Source organism: Nerophis ophidion, linkage group LG23, assembly GCF_033978795.1.
Source record: "Nerophis ophidion isolate RoL-2023_Sa linkage group LG23, RoL_Noph_v1.0, whole genome shotgun sequence".
In the NCBI taxonomy this organism is placed as follows: domain Eukaryota; kingdom Metazoa; phylum Chordata; class Actinopteri; order Syngnathiformes; family Syngnathidae; genus Nerophis; species Nerophis ophidion.
Window position 1 is genome coordinate 29,862,786 of NC_084633.1, and position 24,012 is coordinate 29,886,797.

The following is a 24,012-nucleotide window of genomic DNA, read 5'->3' on the forward strand; positions in this document are numbered from 1 at the left end:
ACATAGTGCTGTATTTTACTTCTGTATCTCTTTTTTTCAACCAAAAATGCTTTGCTCTGATTAGGGGTTACTTGAATTAAAACATTTTTCACAGGGGGTACATCACTGAAAAAAGGTTGAGAACCACTGATATAGAGTACTGTATAGAATGTTGTGTTAAAAGTGTACAAACCTTCAGTAAAATATGGACTTTTGCTGAGGCTGGAGACAATTATTCATATTTACATTGTTTTCTATGCAGAAGTTTACTTTACTATACAGACTATTTACGAACCCTGTTTAAGAACCAATTAGGATCATAAATCGGGGTTCCATCGTATCTTGCTGAACTGAATCATCTACAGCAGGGGTCGGCAACCCGCTCCCCTGGAGCCGCATGCGGCTCCTTGGCAACTCTGATGCGGCTCAGCTGCACAATCGCCGACCCTCCAGATTGTTGTGGGGATATTTCGGAATTCAATGCCTCTCCCGGACACCACCCGGAGTCAACGTTGTCCAATTTTCACTCCGACTACAATATTAAGGGCGTGCCGTGATGATATTACTCTTAACGTCCTCTTGAACGTCATCGCGCCCGCCATTCACGGAATGCTATTTGCGTCCTCTTGAACGTCATCACGCCCGCCATTCACGGAATGCTATTTGCGAGCCGACCGGACACATGCATTTCGCTGCTTCTATCGGCACAAGTATGAGATTGCAAGGGATACTGGGTGACACAGAGTACACTGACGGTTGTGATATAAACAACTTTAACACTCCTACTAATATGCGCCACATTGTGAACCCACACAAAAGAAGAATGACAAACACATTTCGTGAGAAAATCCTCACAGTAACACAACATAAACGCAACACAACAAATACCCAGAATCCTATGCACCCATGACATTTCCTGACTATGTTATACACCCCACGAGCACCAACCCCCCCTGCGTGGTTGAGGTGTCACCCAGTATGCCTTCCAGTCGTGTGCGTGCATCTGCGGAAGCCTCTCACAACATGTTGCTGGACTGGCAAGCAGTTTGTACATGTTGTAGAAGGTGTTCAAGGCAATGGCTTCATAGCATGGCTTTATTCTTATCTGGGTGACCACCAGCAGATATTGGCGAGAATAGTTGCGGCTCCCATTGTCTTCCTCATTTTGTGAAACGGGTCGAAATGGCTCTTTGAGTGGTAAAGGTTGCCGACCCCTGATCTACAGTGACAAAAGAGCTCAGGTTTTGAGTTTACAATATGCGTAAGGTGAGATCCTCGTATTGTTTGAATGAGACTATCATTTTTGTGTGGCAGGAAGTCCTGTTGCCTCCCATCCTGTCTTGAGCCTTACAGGCAGACCACAATGCTCTGTGGTTGTGCCACAAACATTATCGGAGCAGGCCATAACTCTGATTGACTGCTAATTGGAAGTAAAAGCACAGCAGGTTATTTCAATCGGTTAGGGAGGTTAGGAAGCGTCATGCCAACAAAGATGAGATCATACAGTAATATTTCCCAACAAAAGAACGGTCTTCCCCTGCACAGCAAAATTTACTGGACAAATATTCAAATTTTGATTTTGGCTTTTCACCGTCATGAAAATATGACAATCTAAAAAAAAAAGAAAATTGTGGGTGCCTATTCATTTCTGCGTTGCCGTCACCACGGACTGAGTCACATAATTGGCCAATAAAATGGAATTCGCTGTTCAAAGCAAAATAATATCAGGGAAATCGACAAATGCTGTCATTGTGAGGAGAAGGAACATTTGTTTGGGAAAATAATGTGTCTGGTACTGCTTATTCATTCCCAAAACATCTGTTAAACTAAACAATGTCGATACGGTCACTTGAAACAGCTGCTAACGCTACCGTGAAGTTGAGTCTGTTTAGCTGATTGGAGAGGCAGCTTACGCAGCTAGTGGGTCCATGATGATGACTACTGCTTTGTTTCTGTGTCACAGGCACTGTTTGAAAACAATTAAAGTATCTAAATAAAGATTTACAAAATCTTTTGTACCGGTTTACAGTACAGACCAAAAGTTTGGACACACCTTCTCATTCAATGCCTTTTCTTTATATTCATGACTATTTACATTGTAGATTGTCACTGAAGGCATCAAAACTATGACTGAACACATGTGGAGTTATGTACTTAACAAAAAAAAAAGGTGAAATAAATGAAAACATGTTATGTATTCCAGTTTCTTCAAAATAATCACCCTTTGCTCTGATTACTGCTTTGCACATTCTTGGCATTCTCTCCATGAGCTTCAAGAGGTAGTCACCTGAAATGGTTTTCACTTCACAGGTGTACCTTAACAGGGTTGATTAGAGGAAATTCTTGCCTTATCAATAGGATTCAGACCATCAGTTGTGTTGTGAAGATGTGTCCAAACGTTTGGTCTGTACTGTATATCTGCGGCTTATAGTCCAGTCCGGCTAATATATGTAAAAATACATATTTCTTAAAAATGTGGTGGGTGCCGTATCATCACACAAGCTGATGCAATGTCAGTGGAAGAAAAAGAAGCCTTAAACCATTGCGAATTTTGCCAAAACTTTTTTTTTAGAAAGCTTTAGCCAAATCAGGCATTTTAGTTTAAAACAATCACAAAGTCGGCAAAACCCTGAAGGGAGTGATTTTGAGTATTTTTCACCATCGACTTGCTTAAAAATGAACCAACATGCGTTAAATGTACCATATTTTTTGGATTATAAGTCGCTCCGGAGTATACGTCGCACCGGCCGAAAATGCATAAAAAAGAAGGAAAAAAACATATACATCGCATTGGAGTATAAGTCCCATTTTTGGGGGAAATGTATTTGATAAAACCCAACACCAAGAATAGACATTTGAAAGGCAATTTCAAATAAAGAATAGTGAACAACAGACTGAATAAGTGCACGTTATATGACGCATAAATAACCAACTGAGAAGGTGCTTGGTATGTTAACATAACATATTATGGTAAGAGTCATTCAAATAACATATAGAACATGCTATACGTTTACCAAACAATCTGTCACTCCTAATCGCTAAATCCCATGAAATCTTCTTCCTCGATGTCGCTTCTAAACAACTCTGCCAACTCCAAAGGTATGTGCTGCTTCCTCTTGTCGTTTTCTGCCGCATATTTCTCTACGTCCAGCTTGTAATCAGCAGTACATGATTTCCTTTTCGGTGCCATTTTTGTTCAGCCCTTCTCAGTTTTTATAAGTTACCGCCAACGATGAAATGATCCATTTCAATAGCTACGGCAGTAGCATATAGCAGGTATCATTCCATGACCCACAATGCACTTCTGCCATGACCCTCCCCCGCCGAATTCTTATTTGTTCACGTGTGTGTGGCGATTGCTGACGTGTGCGTGACGGTTGCTGACATTTTCTTCGTCTCTTCCGCGAATGAGATATAATATTTGATATTTTATGGTAATGTGTTAATAATTTCACACATAGGTTGCTCCGGAGTATAAGTCGCACCCCCGGCCAAACTATGAAAAAAACTGTGACTTATAGTCCAAACAATACGGTATTCAAATGAATAAGAATCCACCAGTGTGTCAATGACATGTTAAGATCAGAAGTTGCGGGTGAGGTCATATGAGATCAGGGAAGAATGCATGCATATTACATAACATGAAAGAGACAGCGGCTGAGAGCTGGAGGCAGGTAATTGAGGACCTGAATGCGTAGACATGTGCCAAATGCTAATTCACGTGGAGAGGCAAAAAAAATCCCGAACATTAAACACAAAACAGCCTATTATATTGCTCTCTTGGTGGGCTTGAAAGCGTACGTGGGTGTGCGCGTGCATGTCCAAGGCCAAATGTGATGTGTTGACGCAACGGCAGAAGAGGGTCCTGATCCTACAACAGTATGATTCATCCTCGACGTGCGTCAGCGCCGCATCCTCTGACTGATGTAAACTGCAATTCACACCTTCTTCCCTGTGCGGTTGCAATATCATATTCTATCATATTGTCCCCTCGCTGCATCATCACATGTCAACTGAGGGGAATAATTACTTCTATAGAGTCGCAAATATTATCTGGTGCAGTCATTTCTACTAATGAATACAATAATTGCGACGAGAGTAGTGCTGTGCGATACTGAAAAAAACTATATTCCATCCAATTAGGGATATAAAAATATGAACATTTAATATCACAGTCCCTGAGACCAAAATTATCCCAATTATCATTATTATCGCGGTATTGTTGAATGTGCTCAAAGTCCACACGCGGAAATCTTTTGACCGTTTGCATCAGGCCTGGGCAATTATTTTGACCCAGGGGCCACATTTAGAGAAAAAAAAAGTGTCTGGGGGTCGTTATATCTATTTTTAGGGACATCAATACAAAACTTCACAATAATGTCGGATTGAATGCTAAAAACGTTATGACAGACCGCCTTAAAAAACGTAATGGAATTTTACATTTTTCTATGAACGATAAAACACTGAATATTGACAAAATATGAATGTCACAACCCCTTTCGATTGACATATTTTACAATCAAGTGAAACGCAACAAAAATTCAACAAACAGTGAAAAATGAATGAAGGGTAAAAAATAAACCCACCTACAATCTGATACATCACTAAGCTTTAGAACTTTGTATTGCATCATAATTAAATTATCCCCTCAACTCCCCCCCAAAATGGATTAACTCGCTGGAATAAAAAAGAGAAAATAACATAAATCCATAAACGTGGACGCATCTGAAAAAGTGCAATATATCCTTCTGTACAGTAATCTATTTATTTATTTATATATACATATTTAATTATATATATATTTCTATATATTTATTAAATTATATATGCACCTTATTGGGTTTTTTTTATCCTGCACTACCATGAGCTTAGTTAACAAAATTTTGTTCTTATCTGTGCTGTAAAGTTCAAATTTGAATGACAATAAAAAGGAAGTCTAAGTCTAAGTGTTGTGAAAAGCTCCTTCCGCATCTGTGGAAACGCTTCCCGCCCACACTGCTTGGTGCCTCGTCTGAGCTGCTGTGACGTAGATTACCATAGCAACCAATTAGATTACCATAGTAACTGGTATATCATCCATAAGCAAAGATTCTAACCATTGGAATGCTTTGTATAGTTGAAGACTTACGGTCATTAGAAAACATCACTGCACATCATAATGGCAGCAACAGTTTCCATCTTCAAGATCTAAAAAAAATATTTGGGAATGTCCGGCGGGCCAGATCGCAAAGCTTAACGGGCCGCATTTGGCCCCCGGGCCTTAATTTTCCCGGGTCTGGCTTACATGAAGATTTAATAACAATCCTCACCAGCGTCTTTTTGTGTCTTTTTCTATGATATGTGAAAATGGACCAGCCTTTCGATCCATGGCCACATTTGTCTACTACCAGATGAGAGAAGCATGAATTATAATCTAGAATTTACTTTTAGCAAGTTTGAGATGAACCAGAAGCAGCTGCTGCCTTAGTATGTCAAAAATAGCAGCATAAGCTAGCATTAGTTAACAGCTATTAGTTTAGTTTAGTTTATTATTTCTTCGGTCAGTGGTCAACAAAATAAACAAACGGTTTTACATCAACAAACACAATAATAAATTGAAAAAAAGGGTTTACGCTGAAGTTGAACACTTGTTGCGCCAAACCAATATCAACAATGGTAAATGGTAAATGGGTTGTACTTGTATAGCGCTTTTTTTTACCTTTCTAAGGAACTTTAAAGCGCTTTGACACTATTGCCACATCCACCCATTCACACACACATTCACACACTGATGGCGGGAGCTGCCACGCAAGGCCCTAACCAGGACCCATCAGGAACAAGGGTGAAGTATCTTGCTCAAGGACATAACAGATACAAGGATAAAAGATGAGCTTCCAAAAATTATGACATTTCTTTTGCAAAACATTATAAATACACCTTGTACACAAAATAAACACTGTTCAATTATATACACAGTAAAGACATGTGAAATACCCTTGTACACGTGTTAATTTAACTAAGTACCAATGATATACTATCTACAAACAATTATACTTCCATTATTAATTATATCCCACATTTAGTTGGAAATTAACATTGATGAAAGTATTAGCGGTAACTACTGTGTTGATTCAAGAGTGATATATTTTTCCAAGACGTTGGAATAATTGGCTATGAATGCGCAGCTAAAATAAGCTGTCCGAATTAGCACTTACAATAACATTATCACTCATATTTGGTTAATATCATGGTCATGACATGTAAATATTTTTGGCGGTTTCTGGACGTTTTATGGAGGGTTTTATGGCCTAAATAGAGAACCCTCCATCTGATGACTCGATTGTTAGCCATTTATTTACGATTTTTGAAAGTATAAAAAAAGCCAAACATATGAATTCTTGTCTTACATAAGGGTTGTGAATGATAAACAGCACATCTATTTCCAATGTTTGCATGTTTCCAGTATGACTGATCTGATAATATGGTCAGAGTGCAGAAGCGTTGCTGTTGTAGCGTCAGACATTGAATCTATGGAAAATGCCAATAATATTCGGAGCGGATATTTTAAAATGGCCGAGTGAATGTGTGCCATTTTGTGATGTTTAACAGTATCTTCACATAAAAACCCCGTTTCCATATGAGTTGGGAAATTTTGTTAGATGTAAATATAAACAGAATAAAATGATTAGCAAATAACTTTCAACCCATATTCAGTTAAATATGCTACAAAGACAACATATTTGATGTTCAAACTGATAAACTTTTTTTTTTGCAAATAATCATTAACTTTAGAATTTGATGCCAGCAACACGTGACAAAGAAGTTGGGAAAGGTGGCAATAAATACTGATAAAGTTGAGGAATGCTCATCAAACACTTTTTTGGAACATCCCACAGGTGTGCAGGCTAATCGGGCACAGGTGGGAGCCATGATGGGGTATAAAAACAGCTTCCCAAAAAATGCTCAGTCTTTCACGAGAAAGGATGGGGCGAGGTACACCCCTTTGTCAAGAACTGCATGAGCAAATAGTCCAACAGTTTAAGAACAATGTTTCTCAAAGTGCAATTGCAAGAAATTTAGGGATTTCAACATCTACGGTCCATAATATCATCAAAAGGTTCAAAGAATTTGGAGAAATCACTCCACGTAAGCGGCATGGCCGGAAACCAACATTGAATGACCGTGACCTTCAATCCTTCAGGCGGCACCGTATCAATAACAGACATCAATCTCTAAAGGATATCACCACATGGGCTCAGGAACACTTCAGAAAACCACTGTCACTAAATACAGTTTGTCGCTACATCTGTAAGTGCAAGTAAAAGCTCTACTATGCAAAGCAAAAGCCAATTATCAACAACATCCAGAAACGGCGCCGGCTTCTCTGGGCCCGAGATCATCTCAGATGGACTGATGCAAAGTGGAAAAGTGTTCTGTGGTCTGACGAGTCCACATTTCAAATTGTTTTAGGAAATATTCGACATCGTGCCATCCGGACCAAAGGGTAAGCGAACCATCCAGACTGTTAGACGCAAAGTTCAAAAGCCAGCATCTGTGATGGTATGGGGGTGCATTCGTGCCCAAGGCATGGGTAACTTACACATCTGTGAAGGCACCATTAATGCTGAAACGGTACATACAGGTTTTGGGAACAACATAGGCTGTCATCCAAGCACCGTCTTTTTCATGGACGCCCCTGCTTATTTCAGCAAAACAATGCCAAGCCACATTCAGAACGTGTTACAACAGCGTGACTTTGTAAAAAAAAAAAAAAAAGAGTGCATGTACTTTCCTGGCCCGCCTGCAGTCCAGACCTGTCTCCCATCAAAAATGTGTGGCGCATTATGAAGCGTAAAATACGACAGCGGAGACCCCGGACTGTTGAACGACAGAAGCTCTACATAAAACAAGAATGGGAAAGAATTCCACTTCCAAAACTTCAACAATTAGTTTCCTCAGTTCCCAAACGTTTATTGAGTGTTGTTAAAAGAAAAGGTGATGTAACACAGTGGTGAACATGCCCTTTCCCAACTACTTTGGCACGTGTGGCAACCATGAAATTCTAAGTTAATTATTATTTGCAAAAAAAAAAAAATTGTTTGAGTTTGAACATCAAATATCTTGTCTTTGTAGTGCATTCAATTGAATATGGGTTGAAAAGGATTTGCAAATCATTGTATTCCGTTTATATTTACATCTAACACAATTTCCCAACTCATATAGAAACGGGGTTTGTACTTTGCGGACTGTACATACCAATTGGAGATGGTTTAATGGATACAATAAAACACAGTCAAGCTTATAAAGTCAACATCTTTTTCCATTATACTGGTACTTTCTGGGGTCATATTGTGATTTTTGTTTCCACATGTAGAACAAGCCGAGCTTGTGGCATCATATATTAAAGACTTGTGGCTGTAATTGCTAACAAAAGTACATTAAAGTATTGAGCAAAGTCTGTAAATACATATGTGCATGTGATTCTTTATGTTTTTTCATCCATCCATTTCCTACCGCTTGTAACTTTTGGGGTCGTGGGGGGTGCTGGAGCCTATCTCAGCTGCATTTGGGCGGAAGGCGGCGTACACTCTGGATAAGTCGCCAACTCATCACAGGGCCACCACAGAGACAGACAACATTCAAACACAAGGGCCAATTTAGTGTTGCCCATCAACCTATCCCCAGGTGCTTGTTTTTGGAGGTGGGAGGTAGCCGGAGTACATGGAGGGAACCCACGCAGTCACAGGGAGAACATGCAAACTCCACACAGAAAGATCCAGAGCCCGGGATTGAACTCAGGACTACTCAGGACCTTCGTAATGTGAGGCAGACGCACTAACCCCTCTTCCACCGTGCTGCCCTCTTAATGTTTAAAAAAACAAACAAAAAAACAACAACTTTTGACATTGTGTCTAGAATGTTGAGGACAAAAATGAATGCATTCCAATTCGGAATAAAGCTGTAACATAAGTGGAAAACGTGAAGCGCTGTAAAATCTTTTCGGATGCGCTGTATGATGAGCATATACTACTGATAATTATTGATTCACTCTTCGGAATTTTACAATAACAAGCTTATTTACTTTCCATACAGATACTATTGTATTGTGTTATATCTGCCTGTCCTTGCATGGACTTCAGTCACATCTGAGTCAGTGTGACCTGCTCGATTTTCAGTTGTCTGGCAGGGATAGTGGCCTCAAGTACACAATCCATAAAAGCACAAAGCCAGCGTGACACAGCTGATGCAGCAGACCCTTTCTTTTGAAGCTGACTCAGACTGCTACTACAGTCTATTCCAGTGTATTGCCAGACCTGTGGCGCTCCAGGTCTGCCAATACACTGGAATTCTCTCTAGGCATTTTCTTGTTGTGTTTGTGTTAATCATGGAGGATACAAACAAAATCCCTAAATCCACCTTAAATCAACAGCCGGCCGGCCAAAACTTGGACTCACTAATGTTCCGAAAAAGGACATTAATCCCAATTTATCGAACACATCAAAAACTGGTTCTGGAATGGATAAAACAGGATAAAATTAAGTTTCTGAATTAGGCTTTTCCAATGCCCTGAAGACATTTGTAGACTATGCTATAAAGCTGGCTCCGTGCCAAGAAACCAACCAATTCCAATGAAGTCTACTATACTGAGACTAAGAAGAGTGATCACAAATATCCAGACACAATTATGCCAGAAGCTTGCAGTCTACATAAGGTGATTATGGCAGAAATCACGATTAATTAAACCTTCTACCTCAGTTTTGGTTAATGCGCGATTATCCCATGGCCAACTGCTCTTGTACATTTTGGTTACGTCATCCTTATTGTTATCAAAGTGCTACAATGCTCGTGTTGTACTCAAGGTTCTGTGTTTGATTGTTCCTCCATGACGCTTCTATGTAGCGGACTGGATGGAACAGTGCCGTGTGGCTACTTTTTCTGGTGGTTTTCTAGCAGCCTGCACAATTTGTGGCATCTGGTTGCCCGTCATGAAACTACACAACCAGTAGTGTTTTTTTAAGGATATGGCGTTTGAAATGACCAGTGAAGATTTAAGACACGGCTGCGGAGGTCTCGTCCACAACAGGCTAGCATTAACAGTAGTAGCTAAAGATGTGTAGATGGATACTCAAATATAGATACCACCAAAACCAGATCTTTCCACTGTAATATTTATATGCGTTCGTTACGTCTCGATTACTGTATCGTGTTATTTTTGGGCCTCCCTATGTCTAGCATTAAAAGATTACAGTCAGTACAAAATGCGGCAGCTAGACTTTTGACAAGAACAAAAAAGTTTGATCATATAACACCTATACTGGCTCACCTGCACTGGCTTTCTGTGCACTTAAGATGCCACTTTAAGGTTTTACTACTTACGTATTAAATAATAAACGGTCTAGCTCCATCACATGTTACTGATTGTATTGTACCATATGTCCTGGCAAGAAATTTGCGTTCTAGCATCTCTGGCTTATTAGTGATTCCCAGAGCCCAAAGTCTGCGGGCTATAGAGCGTTTTCTATTCGGGCTCCAGTACTCTGGAATGCCCTCCCGGTAACAGAGATGCTTCCTCAGTAGAAGCATTTAAGTCCCATCTTAAAACTCATTTGTACACGCTAGCCTTTAAATAAACCCCTCTTTTAGACCCGTTGATCTGCCATCTCTTTTCTGCTCTGTCCCCCTCTCCTGCGTGGAGAGGTTATTAGGAGACCACATTTGTGCGCTACCTTTTCAAAGTCTGGACGCGTGGTGGACCACTCATCTATGCATCAGTTGTGGACGTCTCTGCGCTGCTGACTTGTCTCCATTCAAGATGATCCCCTGCTGCCCCCACTATGGACTGGACTCTCACACTATTAACTAAATCCACTCGACGTCCATTGCACCGGTCGCCCAGGGGTGGAGGGTCCCCACATCCGCGGTCCCCTTCAAAGTTTCTCCTTGGATCTCATTGGGTTAAGTTTTTTCTTGCCCTGATGTGGGATTTGTAGTGGCTTGTTCAGCCATTTGAGACACTTGTGATTAGGGCTGGGCGATATGGCCTTTTAATGTCTCGATATTTTTAGCCCATATCGCGATACACAATATATATCTCGGTATTTTGCCTTAGCCTTGAATGAACACTTGATACATATAATCACAGCAGTCTGACGATTTTATGTGTCTACATTAAAACATTTTTGTTCATACTGCATTAATATATACTCATTTTAAACTTTCATGCAGAGAAGGAAATCACAACTAAGTCAATAGACCAAAACTGTATTTATTAAACAGTTATTAGCAGGTGACTTTTCAAATGATACTACATATTAGCAGTAATGCTACTTTTGGTAGCAACGCTTGTGCCCCACACTTGACAAATTAAAGTTGTCTATTCGACATCTTCACGCTTGAAGCCGAACCACTGCCAGACGATGGACCCCCTGCTGTTTTTCTTGGGAATTAATTCTTCCTTCATTTGTTACCAGATCCGCATCTTCCTGATCTCGTATTGCCACTCGCACGGCTTCGCTAGCATCACAGCTAACATTACCCATGCTGCTGCCTCTCTGCTCCGCGAGGACGTATACGTATGACGTGACAGTATGTGACGTGTGTAAGAAAGTGCGCTTACTGTCTGTGAGAAGGAGACACAAGAGGGAGTGGGAAGAACCTGTAGTGTAATGCCCGCAGGTAAAAGCAACTGGGTGAGAACGTATACTTGAATATCACAATATAGTCATTTTCTATATTGCACAGAGACAAACCCGCGAAATATCCAGTATATCAATATATCGCCCAGCCCTACTTGCGATTAAGGGCTATATAAAAATAAACTTTGATTGATTGATAATCCATCCCATCCATCCATTTTCTACCGCTTATTCCCTTTCGGGGTCGCAGGGGGAGCTGGCGCCTATCTCAGCTACAATCGGGCGGAAGGCGGGGTACACCCTGGACAAATCGCCAGCTCATCGCAGGGCCAACACAGATAGACAGTATTGATTCTTAAATCAAGATAGATACTTTTAATACTTTAATTATTTGAGATCATGTATAGCATTAACAGGAACAGTGTAAAAAAGCAACTAAACGTGTGAATGAGGCAATTTGTAAATGTTGAATGCTATTGTGTACAGAATGTTTAGTATTTTCACGTTAACATGTTCAAGGAAATGAATTGTGACTTGCTTTTAATTCTAATAGTAGTTCTTATTAAATCATTTGTTGTAATACTTTTATTATGTTACTTATTTCCTCTTATGGTTTGAAACACCTTTTTAGTATACTTTGGATGATTGTGTCCTTTGTTTTTCTCTATTAGCTTGCCTATAATTGTTATTCAAGCAACTACCGCAACATACTTCAGATTTTGAAATAAACCAATATAATAATATAAAAGTATAAAATTAATAAATAACTATTATTTATCCAATGTTTTTATTTGAAATACACTACTTTAAAATTTTACCAGACACATTAGGTACATTACCACAAGGTATCGGTATGTTCAGTTCAGTTTCTTTTTTTTTTTAACATGCATACAATGCAATGAAATGCATCACATATTCCCAGTTGTTTCATTACAGCACGTCTAAAAGGAGTATGAAGGAGCTGAGCTCATTTAACCCTACCCCTTTTCATACCATAGCAATTTTAGCCCATTTCCTTGTTGTCTATAACAGAACAGTGAATAAATCCATCCATTTTCTACCCTTTATTCCCTTTGGGGTAGCGGGGGGGGGGGGGGGGGGGGTGGCTGGTGCCTATCTCAGCTACAATCGGGCGGAAGGCGGGATACACCCTGGACAATTTGCCATCTCATCGCAGGGCAAACACAGATAGACAGACAACATTCACACTCACACACTACGGCCAATTTAGTGTAGCCAATCAACCTATAAATAAATAATATACTACAGTAAGTAAACAAATATTAAATAAAACATTTATCTCAAAAGAAAAAAAAGGGTTCAAGATGTTCATCAATAATTATTGTTGTGTACTTCGTGAACACGTAGTTTGAACTGTCTCTTAAAGTGAATCATATTGGTGATTTGTTTGATTTCTTTGGTTAATCCATTCCATAATTTAATTCCACATACGGATATGCTAAAGGTTTTACGAGTATACAAATGTTTTGAATTAGATTTTCCTCTAAGCTTATATCTGACTTGGTTTAGAATAGAATATATAGTACTTTATTGATCCCTGGGGGAAATTCAGCACCACAGTTTGCTCACAATAGACAATAAACATTTAGGTATCAGATCGGAAAGAACAACAGTGGTATTGCACCTCACTAGTAGTACCACTGTTTTTCCCCACAGCTTGTAGATGACAAGTAGTCACCAAATTTTCAAAGGAAACATATCACCTGCCACATAAAACTAATTTAGGAACTGTTGGTTTCTGTATTTGTGAGTTAGTTTCATAGTTTGAGATGACACATAGAAATCTGTTTTGTAACATTAACGGCCACTAAAAAGATCGGCTTTGACAAATAAATCCGAATTGGACATCCGACCCTGCAGTGTGAACGTAGCCTGTGTGTCCTCTTAATAAAATAAATCTTCTCATCCCTTTTTGCCATACGTATTATTGTATAAGTTAGCCTGAGTTTTTTTTAAATTTTACTACTAAAGACTTTATGGCCTGCAGTATGTGCACACAAAACTAATATGGTGCAACATGCAGGGTCTTGAAAACAATGTGGCTGGTAAAGCCATAAAACCCTCAGTAAAAAGCTTTGAACACAAGCATTCACAAGTGACTTGAGAAATGTAGAGAGGAGTTCTGTGTAGAGCAAAGGCATTGGTATGAATTAATGAGCTGCTAGATATGCTATACAAAGCCTCAAAACATGGTGATTTGGCCACTTCAACCTGTTGAAGCCGGACACAGCCTGACTTTAACGGTGTCACAATAATCCCACAACTCACGGACACAAAACAAACCTTGCCCCGGCGTCAGCTGATGTTTTATGTTTCAAACAACAATAGTCTTCAACCGAGCATTCCCTCCGGCTCCACTCATTGATGTTTCAACAATTTTTACTTTCACTCCTGGGAGACAATATGAAAAAGAAAAAAAGGTACTTAAAAAGAACAGAACTAACATTGTCCTCCCTGAGACCAGCAACTACATTTTATTCTGCTAACCTATTCCTCTGCATGTTACTACTTACTAATAATTTAAGGCAGAGCGGCGAAACATTTTAAGACGAGAACCATCTGTACATACCATCGGAAAAATCCTTCAAGTATGACTTCTGTGCATGCATGATCCTGTCACGCCGGGATACGTTTCAATACGTGTCTGCGTTTAGGGAGAAATACTTTTATTGCTCACTGGTTTGGTGCTTAGTGAGGTTAGGTACGTCAACATTTAAACCGATACTGTACCAATATTCCCTGCACCTGGGAACTGATAGCAGTACTCAAAGACTACGGCAGGGTAAAGCGGCCCAAATCTGATTTTTTCTATATTAGATTTTTCCCAGCTGACTGTTCACACTGCAATTACAATGTGATCTTTAATCAGACTCCAGTATAAAATGCACACAGGCCCCAATGTGGCCTCGACGTCGCTTGCACGTACAGTTTGATGAAATGAAAACAAAGGGAGTTGATTGATTCTGTAAATAAACAAGGAAGTTGCTATTACTACTACAGAAATAAGTCGCCACACCTTAAAAATTAGTGTTATATACACGGAAATTAATAAAGTAAAATAATGTATGAATTAATATATGTAGTGTTATATATAGGGCTGCAACAAATAATCGATTAAAACGATTATAAAAATAGTTGGCGATTAATTTAGTCATTGATTCGTTGGCTGTTTGCAGTGCGCATGCGCTGAGGTTTTTTTTTTTCGTTCTTTCCTAAACCTTTATTTATAAACTGCAACATTTACAAAAGCTGAGAAACAATAATCAAAATAAGTACAAAAACAGTACAAAACAGCGAGGTGATAGTAAGCCAGCCAATGATGTGTCATGTGCAGCTCACGTGACCAAGCCGTATACTTTGTCTGGAAACATTCGAGAAATGGCGGAGGAAAACTGTAGCGATAGTGTACTGTAAGTGCAATGGAGATAAGTGTGCGGCATAAGTCGTCAAAAGTATGGGAATACTTCACTCTAAACACTGCAAAGAAGACAGTTTCCTGCAAAATGTGCAGCATCGACCTGGCGTGGCACGGAAGTACGACATCGCTTCGGGAGCACCTTAGGAGGAAGCATGTTGGATCCATGGATGAAGAGAAAAACTCACGGTACATAACTGTTTCCAAGATGGCAACGCTGTAGTGGCTGCTGTTGGCAGGAGCTGTGTACTCTTGCTTCATCCTTTTGTGTTTCCCTCTTGTTTTCATATTATATATATATATATATATATATTTTTTTTTTGTATTTTATTATTATTATTTTTCATTTTTTTTGCCTTTTGGTCCGGGACCCTTTGGGACTGTGTGACAAGGGGTGGCACTTTCGTGACCTCTGCTGTGCTTTTTTGTGGACTTCTGGATCTGCCTCCCGGGAGCCTTTTGGCCATGGAGCCTAGCTGCTGGGTCTCTGCTACGCCAGAGTCAGTTTGTAGAGACTGGAGGAGATGCGGAAGAAGAAACAGGGCTGCAGATATGGCACTGAGCGCCGGATCGGACAAACTTCACAGTGTCTTGGCTTAATGAGCAGATATCGGACACCTCAGTCTTCTTGGATGTATCCTCGCTCATCCATGCGGACTGGACACTGTCCGAGAGTTGGTTGGCGATCGAGAGTGGAGTCGGCTCTCTTGGTTGCTTTGTTGGGTCTGCTCCTGTCTCTGGCCATGCTCTCTCCACCCCAGCAGATGACGGTGTGGAACACCGCAGAGGCCACCACAGTGTATTTTTTATTTTACTTTTTATTCATAGCTGTATGTAGAAGTGGCTGGTTGCATCAGCTCCGCTAGTTTAATGTCTTTCATGTCCTTTGTGTTTTTTGATGTTTTGATGTTTCCCTCTTACATGAGTGTAGGAGGGATGTGTACTATGGCTATGAGTTGTTTTTTTCCCTTGGCCTCAGTCTGGACCCCCTTTCCAGGGGCCCAGGTTTAGACCGATTTTATTTTATTTTATTTTAATTTAATCTTTTTCTCCCATTCCCCTCCACTTGTTTACCTGTATCTCAACTTTTTTGCAAGGGGCGCCGGAAGTTGGCATACCAGTCAGCAATCCTGTTCTGTCTCCCTGTAATGTTTGTCGGATCTTGAATGGGATTGTGCTGAAAATTTTAATTTCCCCTCTGGGATTAATAAAGTATGTCTGATTCTGATTTAAGTCCCTAGTCAGAGTACATTGCGGGGCTGATAATGTGTCTCCGGCACAATTGACTTCGTTTTGAGAAAGAAAACACACGTTTACCAATTTGGAAATAAACGTAAACGGACAGAAATATCTCAGGTTGGTTTCATAATGGATCAATGTAGCCGGGCCCGATAAAGCTATACAAGATTTGAGTGACGCTTTAGTAATATAAACGTTATGAAGGTGCTGGAATATTTCTTGCTGTTATTCAGAGGCAGCCTAAAATGAATCCTTTATTATTCACAACAGAAACATGTACAATATCTGATTCAGTTCTGATCTTATGAGTTACATGTCTGTGTTATTATTGGTGTATGCTGCATCCCCAATGTCCATTTATTTCACTTGACTTGTTTTTTTATGTGGTGGCGTATTTAGATAGATAGATAGATAGATAGATAGATAGAACTTTTATTGATTCCCTCAGGGAGTTCCCTCAGGAGCATTTAAATCCCAGCATCGGTGTACAGAATTGAGATCGAATTTAAAAAGTAAATAATGGGGGTTTAAATGGAAAAAGAAAACATTACAATAAGAATGAAAATAAAAAAGGCAACATAAGAATAAAAATATAACAGTAAAAATAACAATATAACAAGAAAAACTAGGCAGCAGTGACCATGATGTGAAAAAATGTGTCTTTTACATCAAAAATTATTAAATAAATCAACTAAGTATGTATTGAGTTACATGTAAATGTTGCTACTATGTACATTCATTATATGGTTTCTCTCATTTCAGAAAGAAACAAGCCAGCATTAGAGACTTTGTACAAAAGAAGGTATGCACACCACAGCAATCGGCTGAATTGACTGATAGTGTCCTGAATATGTTGGTGACTGACATGAGGCCAATATCAATGGTGGAGGATGACTGTTTCAGAAAAATTATTTACGTCCTCAACCCTGGTTACACTCTTCCCTCGAGGACCCATTTTACGAAACTGATGGAGAGGAAGTATAAGCAGACATTTCAAGCTGTGAAAACTGACAAACCCACCCAGAGCAAAATTGCTCTGACCACTGATGTGTGGACAAGTGTAGCCACGGAAGCCTACCTTGGCATTACATGCCATTACATTGGAGACAAATGGAACAAGAAGTCAGTCTGCCTTACGACCATGCCACTGGAAGACATTCAGCATCCAATATTGCAGAATGGTTGGAAGAGGTATTAGCCAGGTTTGAGATTCCTCCAGGCAAAATTATTGCCATTGTACATGACAATGGTGCCAATATAGTGGCTGCAGCAAAACTTCTTGATGAGAAGCATGGATGGTCTTCAGTCCGCTGCGCTGGGCACACCTTACAGCTAGTAAGCACTCAAACGTTGAAAAAGCAGTTGGGGCTGCAAGAAGTCTCGTGGAACATTTCAGAAAAAGTGAGGTAGCCTGCAACAAACAGACAAAAACAGCAACAAATGGGAACAACCCAGCACAAGCTGGTTCAAGATGTAAGCACTAGATGGAACAGCACATTTTATATGATTAGCCGACTGCTTGAGCAAAGGTGGCCTATAACTGCCTCCAACTCGACTGTTACACAGAAAGGCAAACAGTACCTTGACTTAAAAGCCGCCCAGTGGAACCTACTTGAAGAGCTTTCCAAAGCCCTTAAACCCTTTGAATGTGCCACCATGTTTTATGAGTGGGGAAAAATACACAAAAATCTCTGCAGTACCTCCACTCGTGAAAGGGCTAGTGAAGCCCACCCAGACTGAAGTCCACCCAGACAGTTGTCTTCGGGTCCGCAGCAGTGCAGGCTTTCCAAGTTACTGCTACAGAGCAGGTTCAACAGCGATAGAAGAAGGAGACTACCTTTTCTGACACAGCACCGAACACGGTGATCCTCTCCTCCGCCCTGGACCCGAGGTTCAGAAAACTCAAATTTCTGATGCCTGAGAAGGTCTTTAAGGTGCAAACCAAAGTGCAAACAGAGGCATTCGATGTGAGAAGGGATCAGCAGCAGCAGTGTGACGGTGTCCATGAGCAAACCAGTGTCACCTCCAACATTACTGTAGCTGCTCCTGCAGCTAAAACTCCTCTTTCTTTACTTGACTCACTCCTTGAGTCTGATACCAGCAGTGAAGAAGAGCATAGAGAGGGGGAAGGCAAAGATCCCGATAGCCTAGTGAGGAACGAGGTCCTCACATACTTTGGAGAGAAGCCCCTTCCCAAGGAAGAAAATCAATTACATTGATGGAAGGCTAATCAGAATAGATATCCCACCTTGGCCAGGTTAGCAAAGTCCTACTTGTTCATTCCTGGCACCTCAACACCATCTGAGCGCCTCTTCTCTGCAGCAGGCAACATCGCCTCCAAGAAGAGAGCCAGCCTTAGCCCAGAGCATGTGGACATGCGAACATTTTTGCATTGCAATGCAGTTTCTTGTAAGTTAGTGAGAATGTGGATGTTTCTGCAGAACCATTCTTACGTACTCCAATTTTACCTGTTGTTAAAAAGCCATTTGGCAAAGCCTGTGAAACACTTGGTTTGTGTTATGTTTTTCTTTATTTAAACTGAAGACTTGAATAGGTTATTATTATTAATGTTTGACAATGATTGGAAAGGCCTCTTATCTGAAAATGTTCAAAACCAAAATGTGTTTTTCTTAACTGTTAAGCTTCACAACAAACAAAGAAACACCGGCTGTGTTTTGGTTGCTAAAGGCAGATGCAATCCACCACTTTCCACCAACAGCATTCTTCTTTATAGTCTCCATTATTAATTGAACAAATTGCAAAAGATTCAGCGACACAGATGTCTAAAATACAGTGTAAATATGTGATGAAAAGAGACGACTTTTAGCCGTGAGTGGTGCTGGGCTGAAATGTCCGCTCCAACCAATAACGTCACAACCACGCGTCAACATAAGCGTCATCATTCCGCGACGTTTTCCAGCATGATCTGGCACCTGCCCACAGTGCCAAAACCAGCAGTAACTGGTATACTGACCATGGCATTAGTGTCCTCGATTGGCTTGCCAACTCCCCTGACCTGAACCCAATAGAGAATGTGTGCAGTATTGTGAAGAAGAAGCTGAAAGACACCAGATCCAATAATGCAAATGTGCTGAAGGCCGTTATTGAAACATCCTGGGCATCCATAACACCACAGCAGTGCCACAGGCCGATTGCCTCCATGCCACGCCGCATTGATGCAGTAATCCGTGCAAAGGGGTTCCCAACCAAGTACTGAGTGCAATAATTGACCTTTTCAAATGTTTGATTTTGTTTTGCTGTTATAAATCTTTTTTTTTTAACTTTGAGGAAATATTCAAATTTTTTGAGATAGGATTTTTGAGTTTTCTTAAGCTTTATGCCATAATCAGCAATATTAAAAGGCTTGCAATATTTCAGTTGATGTGTAATGAATCCAGAATATATGGCATTTTCATGTTTTTAGTTGCATTAAGGAAAATAAAGGACTTTATCACAATATTCTAATTCTCTGAGACAGTCCGCCCAGCCCTACTTACAACTATTCCTTAGGAAAAGGAAACAGTTGAATCAATTCCCACATTTATTAAATTAATGAAAATGTGTGCAAAACTGGACCATAAGTGCCCGATCGTAAAGGAGCTGGTCGGATCTCTCGATGAGGTGGCTTGTTGCAGTCAGCCAAATTTTATAACGGTCTGCATAACCGGTACTTTCTTTATGATAAACAAACCGATTATCAATTGAGTTTTTTTTTAATCCATTCTAAAATTGATTATTTCCCCACCTCTAGTAACTACAGTGCAAAAGCTCCCTAGATGGTAAGAAAAATACCAACATACTGCACGCGTTACAGTTACTCAATTAACATGATTGTTACGTTTGATACAATAGTTTTCATTAAATGGAGTGGTAGATTGTATTAATATGAGTTACAGAGTGTAGAGCTTCTTTTTTTTTTATAAACGGGACATACTAAAAACTATAACGATCAGTTTCACTTTACGGTATAGGGCAAGTTCCAACAACACACCACACATAAAATTACTGACACACACTTACTGTCATCCTACAGTATGTTGTGTTGGTAATGATGGCGTTATTGTTTTCAGTAACGAGTAATCTAATTATTGTTCCCATCGTTGCAACGCCCTTGCCGTTACCGAGAATGTGAAGTGGCGCGATACCGCAGTTTGGTTGAATGAAGCGCAAGGTGTCAGGTTCTGGCTGGAGGAAGAGCAGGGGTGGGGATGATGGCGCCGTTGTAAATGCGCTCATGACTGGGTGGGTGGATCATGCCCTGCTCAAGATGTCTCACTGCATGCAACAACAAGACCCGCGGTAATTGCGATAAGCCCGACCGGGGAAGTTTCAAAGGTGCTGTAGCGTTCTCAAACTGCAAGTACCGGTACTACTTTCAGCTCATTGTCCAGGGTGTAGGCCGCCTTCCGCACCGAATGCAGCTGAGATAGGCTCCATCAGCCCCCGCGACCACGAAAGGGACAAGCGGTAGGAAGTGGATGGATGGATGGAAATTAAAGGCAAGAGTGTTGATGCAACATGCACACTAAATCCAGGAAAAAAACTTTCCATCAATGTCTGCCTCAAGCAACTAACAGCAACACATGTCAATATGACACCTGTTGCTAGTTTGTTGTTTTTCTGGAAATAATTCCACACGATATTTGGTTTTGTGCGTTTTTTATTAATTTTTAGTCTTATTTTTGTTTGTGTACTTGTTCTTTTGTTTTTCTTTGCAGCTGTAATGCTGTAATTTCCTTGTTGTGGGTTAAATAAATAGCTTCAAGCACACCAGTGAAATGAAAACCATTTCAGGTGACTACCTCTTGAAGCTCATCGAGAGAATGCCAGGCGTGTGCAAAGTAGTAATCAGAGCAAAGGGTGGCTATTTTGAAGAAACTAAAATATAAAACATGTTTTCAGTTATTTCATTTTTTTTGTTGTTAAGTACATAACTCCACGTGTTCATTCATAGTTTTGATGCCTTCAGTGACAATCTACAATGTAAATAGTCATGAAAATACAGAAAACCCATTGAATGAGAAGATGTGTCCAAACTTTTGGCCTGTACTGTATGCAATGTTTATTTTCAGTATTTTTGTTACAAAATAGAAACATTTCAAAATGCTGTGACTTGGTGGAAAAAGTCACAGCACAACTCTGCATGAAAGTTTGAAATGAGCATATATTAATACAGTGTGAACAACAATGTTTTAATGTAGACACATAGAATCATCATACTGCTGTGATTATATGTAATATAATACAAAATATCGAGATATATATTGTGTATCGCGATATGGCCTGAAAATACAGAGATATTAAAGGCCTACTGAAACTGACTACTACCGACCACGCAGTCTGATAGTTTATATATCAATGATGAAATCTTAACATTGCAACACATGCCAATACGGCCTTTTTAGTTTACTAAATTGCAATTTTAAATTTCCCGCGAGTTTCTTGTTGAAAACGTCGCGGAATGATGACGCGTACGCGTGACGTCGCGGGTTGCAGGGGACATATTACCGCAGCACCAAACACGGCTAAAAGTCATCTCTGTTCATGGCATAATTACACAGTATTTTGGACATCTGTGTTGCTGAATCTTTTGCAATTTGTTCATTTAATAAAGGAGATTTTAAAGAACAATGCTGTTGGTGGAAAGCGGTGGATTGCAGCTGTCTTTAGCACCGAGACACAGCCGGTGTTTCTTTGTTTGTTGTGAAGCAGAGAGGTCAAGCGAACATGTTTTTTCTACGTCAACCAGCATGTCTTTGAAAGGGAAAATTGTGATATTAAGTCTTACTGGAGAAATCAGTAGATTATGGGACTTCCTCCTGCAGTAGCTGTTTAAAAGGCAGCTGTGAGCTTGGCTCCTCGGCTTCTTTCTGAGACTGCGTGTTCACCGCAGCCATCCGACCTCGAGGTATGTCTTTGGAATCACACTAAAACACTATTAAAACAATAAGCAGATAAGGGATCTTCCAGAATTATCCTAGTAAATGTGTCTAATTACATCTGAAACGCTCACACTGCCGTCGCTTTTTTTCCCCCCTAGTCCTTTACTATCAATATCTTAATTCACAAATCTTTCATCCTCGCTCAAATTAATGGGGAAATTGTCGCTTTCTCGGTCCGAATTGCTCTTACTGCTGGTGGTGTTACGCCTGTTCGGCATTGTGGTGCCGGGTTGATTCCCTCGAGGATGCGTCGAACGATAACACAGCAAAGGTAAGGTTTAAATATTTATTTGAATAACAAAAGGAGCTATGAAACAAAAAAACACTGAAGCTACGCAAATGGCAAACAAAAGATGCTAGCGTGTGAGCTAGGAAGTACAAACAGACTAACACTTGGCATGAATTCACAAAATTTAAAACAAATAGAATTAGAATGAGAGCTAAGAAATAGCAGGTGGCTTAGCATATGAGCTAGCGAGAAAATACAGTCGCGTAACGTTGCGTTAAAGCAAGCTAGAGTCCGAGGCAGAAGAATGAAAAGAGGAAGGCTTAAAAAGGGAAGGTGATTAACAGGGAACAGGTGTGCAGGAACCGGGAGTAACAGCTGAAACAAATAAACCATGGTGATGGATTAAACGGGAAATAAACGGATTAAACGGAGAATGAGAACAAAGATGGAAAAATAAACAATAATATGTGAAGATCCGAGTCACGGATCGCAACAGGTGGCTCCCATTAAAAACAATGTGAATATGTGTGGAGCCCTGCACCTCGTGACATCACGCGCAGATACTTCGGGTAAAGGCAGGGCTTTACTATTAGCGACCAAAAGTTGCGAACTTTATCGTCGATGTTCTCTACTAAATCCTTTCAGCCAAAATATGGCAATATCGCAAAATGATCAAGTATGACACATAGAATGGACATGCTATTCCCGTTTAAATAAGAAAATCTCATTTCAGCAGGCCTTTAAAGAAAGGCCATATCACCCAGCCTCACGAAGAACCCGAATTTCTATGTTAGAAGCGGGCACGTTTTCCACTTTCGGCTAACAGAGGGCCAGCAAAAAACGGAGTGTGTACTGCAAATGGCCCCGGGGCGACAGTTTGGACACCCCTGTTATTGACGCTCATCATCCAGCACTTTTATTAGAGTGGTGAGTTTGCAGAAAGAATGAAAACGCTTAAATCATGATTATATTATCATTATTATCAGAAACACTTTGCAGTGAAAGCAACTGGTACAAAAGCAACTAAATTTGCAACTGTTGACAGAGTGCCAACACAACCAAAAATGGCCTAAATAATAACAAGCACAAATAAACAAGCACTGAAAGTCCACTCTAGTTAGCATATGGTTGCTATCTAAGCAGTAAAATACGGTATTTTCGGAATAAAGGCGTGTTGTTCTGTGTCACTCACCGTCTGCTTCACCGGGACGCCGAAGAGCGAACAGGAGCCAAATAAAAGGAGGAATATGAAGGTAAACTGAAGTTGAGTCGAGCAGGTTTGGGTAGTTGCGTAAAAAAGCGTCCGACGATTCCGGGTGAGAATCCAGGAACTTCTGCACTTGCAGACTCTCGCGCTTCTATTAAATGGGCGGGGCTGCCTGGACGGTGACGTCATTCCATGAGGATTTACCGTAAGTACGGCTCCAGCGTTCACGCAAAACCGTGCCGTTTGTCATGACTAAAACACGCATGTAAAATGATGTAAATGTTCGCATCTACTTTAAAAAAACAAGAAGGAATTCACTACACTGTAATCATCCATCCATCCATCCATTTTCTACCGCTTATTCC

At 40.3% G+C, this 24,012-nt stretch overlaps 1 protein-coding gene across 1 annotated transcript in view; it reads right to left on the bottom strand.

Annotated features, from left to right (window-relative positions):
- carhsp1 (calcium regulated heat stable protein 1) overlaps positions 1 to 23,801 on the bottom strand; it is a 50,939-nt gene extending 27,138 nt beyond the window's left edge. The window contains exon 1 of the mRNA XM_061884060.1: positions 23,633 to 23,801. The gene's annotated coding sequence lies outside the window, so the exon portion shown is untranslated. The remainder of the gene's footprint in view (positions 1 to 23,632) is intronic.
- Positions 23,802 to 24,012: the final 211 nt, after the last annotated feature.